We start from the raw sequence: 3,793 nt of genomic DNA on the forward strand, positions 1-3,793 counted from the left end.
CCTCCCTGCTCCACTCCTAACTTCTCCATTATTACAGAAGGCAACAGCATCTTCCCCATCCCCATACTCATAATTTAGAAGCCATTCTGGATTCCTCACTCTTTCATTTCTCTGTATCCAATCTTTTGTTAAGGCCTAACAATTTTGTAACATCTCTTCAATATGCCCTCTTCTCCAACACTGTCATCACTCATTACCTCATGTTTAGTCTATAGCAATAGTATATTGCTATATCCACCAACTGGTGGATCTGCCCGCTTCAAGTCTCTCCCCTTTCTAATCCTTTGTAGTGGTTTTGCTAAAGCCCAGGTCTGACCAAGTCACTCTTCTACTTTATAAATTTCAATAACAACCAATTGCTTTAGGGAAAATATGCAAAATTCTTTGATATTCAAAGCTTTCATAATCTAGCTCTCTCCTATCTTTCTACACTTCTTTCAGCTTACTCCCTTCCACATAGTCTTTGATCGAGTGATCCTGGTTTTCTGGCTGTTGCATGATAAGACATACATCACTCAGTTTTAGATATTTTCTTCAGCTATCCCCCATGTCTTTAATCCTTTCCCTCTCCATCTCTGCCCATCAACTTCCTTGGCTTCCTTTAAATCCAACTAAAATCCCATTTCCTATAGGAAGACTTTCCTAACTCCTCTTAATTCTTAAGCCTTCTCTCTATGAATTATTTCTTATTTATCCCTTATGTACTTTGTGGGTTTGTTGTCTCTCTCATGAGATTGTGAGCTCCTCAAAGGCAGGGACTGTCTTTGTTCTCTTTCTGTATCCCTAGCATTTAGCATAGTGCCCGGCACACAATAGACAGTTAACAAACATTTACTTATTGATTAATTCATTCTAGAAGATAGTTTCAAATCTCCTTAAAACCTTGTTTGTCAATATCCCTTTTAAAATGTGCCATTCACAACTGAACACAATGCTCTTGATCCCAGCTTTTTAAACTATAGGTTGTGACCCAATGTGAGGTCTCATAACTGATTGTGAGGGGCTCACAAAATTATGACATTATTAGAAAACATTTGATTTGAATACTTATTTTATTACCTATATATCTGTCACTTAAAAATTTCTTGGGAAAAATGGGCAAGAAGCCTTGCCCTAGATGAAGCTGTCCTATATAACTTAGAATATCAATTCCTTTGGGTACTTAATGAATTTGATGAAAGACGCTCCATCTCTCAGCTTTCAGCATTTTCTCTGGCTTGGGTCATGGACAGAACATTCTCCCTTCTCATCTCTGCTTCCTATCTCCCTTGACTTTTCTCATGTTGCAATTAAAATCCCACCTTCTTCAGGAAGCCTTTCCCAAATCTCTTGATTCTCATGTCTTCTTTGTATGGTGTATTTCCTGTTCATTCTTTGTATTTCTTATTTGCATCGAGTTGTTTGCTTGTTGTCTCCTCTACTAAATCATGAGCTCCAGCAAGTCAGGGATTGCCTTTTATCTAATTTGTATCACGGTGCCTGTTGTTGACAGACTAAAAATTGCCTTAGCTTTTTTAGTTACCTCTCCAGTGTTGGGAATCCCACTGGGTCTGTGTTCAACCCAGACTTTCCACATTTTGTATATGGGAAGGTGATTTTTTCCCCCCTTTGTAAATTATAACTGTAAACAACTTTAATGTTCATTGGGGTTTTTCCTCCTATAAATTCAGTTTAATAGACAGAGTTCAGACATGTTATACAAGTAATTCTTTCATAAAAAATATTTGGGGCTTATGATTTGTAGGAGTCTTCAGTTGTCTGGATTAAAGGAGACTTAGGTAGACAATTCCCCCCGCCCCCTTCCCCTCGAAAGCTTTGCGAATGAGGGGAAGTGAGAACAGAAGCTTCTGGAAAAGGGCATGTGGCAGATAATGCATCAATGACTGTTGACAGAGAACTAATGGACAGAACATCAGAACTGGTGTCAGGAAGACCTGAATTCATATCCCATTATATTCATTTACTAGCAGTGTAATCCTGGAGAAGCCACTTACCCTCTGTTAGCCACAGTTCCCTTATCTGCTAAGCGGAGATAATAAAAAGCACCAATTTCACAAGTTTGTTGTGAGGATCTAATAAGATGCAAAATGCTTTGCAAACTTGAAAGTGCTGTAGAAATATTAACCATCATTATGAGAGGTCAATAATACCATATAGCAATGACTCTTTGGAGCAGGGGATAAAGTGTTACCTAGGAATTCATGTTTTTGTCTCTTTGGTAAGTTATTGTATCCCTTCTACTTCTAGGCCATTGATCACTTTTTAGCAAAATTCTATTTCTCTATAAGCTTTTCAGTCTGTTTTTCTATTCCTCTCTGCCCCTTCTGTCACTGATCTCAGTCACTTTGTATCTCTCCCTTTCTTTTCTCAACAAATAGTCTAATCTAATAAATATTCCTCTCCTTAAGAAATATATCTCCATTTTATCTTTGGTAATGTTATTATGTTAGCATTTTTATGTTATCAGCAGATCAGTTTAATAAATCTCAAACCTCCCATAGGATCTCCTTCTACCACCCGTTCAGCTAAGGACTTTGCCTTAGACCTCACTGAAAACAAATAGAGACAATTTAACTGTAGTTTATTCTTCCCTCTTTCTCTTCTCACCTGCCTCTGGTGTCATCCCTATTATCTCCTCCTTGACCCCAACCTCTAAAGAAGAGTTTCCCTTCTCTTTTATTTCTCCAGATTTATTTTATTATTATTTTTCTAGTCCAATAAAGAAATTTTTTCTAGTCTGATTTATTTGGCACTAAATAAGTAAATTAATAAGTAGCATTATCATCTTTTGATGTATTGGCTCAGCCTATCCATGAGTAATTAATATTTTTCTAATTGCTTAAATTTATCTTTGTAAAAATAAGTATTTTATAATTATGTTCACATAATTTTATGTGTGTTAGCAAGTAGATATCCACATGTTTTATACTATCTGTAGCTAGTTTAAATAGAATTTCACTTTCTATGTCTCTGTTAAATTTTTTTGCTGATATAAAGAAATACTGATGATTTTGGGGGTTTATTTTATAGCCTATAACTGTGCTGAAGTTAACTGTTTAATTAGCTTTTCAGTTGACTCTCTAGGATTCTCTAAATTATCTTATCTGCATAAAAGTGATTTGGGTTTTCTTTATGTCTATTTTTAAAAGCTCTATTTTTTATCTTATTCCCTTAGTTATAGTAATAAGGGACATTCCTCCTTGACCACTTAGATTTATTGAAATGGTCTCTGTTTTGCCCCCATTATAGAAATTGCTGGCTTTGGGGGTTTTCCCCCCAATTACAGGTCAAGAAAATTTTTAGCATTCATTTAAAAAAATTCAATAGTATTTTATTTTTCCAAATACTTGTAAAGATAGTTTTCAATATACACTTAATCTTAATAAAGTAGTATTTCTAGGGAAACCGATGTCAACTCTATATTTACACTTTTTTTTATAACAATAGCTTTTTAGTTTTCAAAATACATGCAAAAATAGTTTTCAACATTTACCCTTGCAAAACTTTGTGTTCCAAATTTTTCTCCCTCCCTCCTTCCCTTCCCTCCCCTCCCCTAGAAAGCAAGTAATCTAATATAGGTTAAACATGTACAATTCTTCTAAACATATTTCCACATTTATCAATAGCATTCATTTTTACAAGATTTTGAGTTCCAAATTTTTCCTACTTCCTGTCCTGTCCTCCTATATTCCTAAAATGGTAAACCATTTAATATAGGTTATACATGTTCTGTCATGAAAAATATTTTCATATTTGTTAGAGTTGTGAAAGAAGGTATAAGTCAAAAAGGAAA

The sequence above is a fragment of the Sarcophilus harrisii genome, chromosome 2 (assembly GCF_902635505.1).
Source record: "Sarcophilus harrisii chromosome 2, mSarHar1.11, whole genome shotgun sequence".
NCBI lineage: Eukaryota > Metazoa > Chordata > Mammalia > Dasyuromorphia > Dasyuridae > Sarcophilus > Sarcophilus harrisii.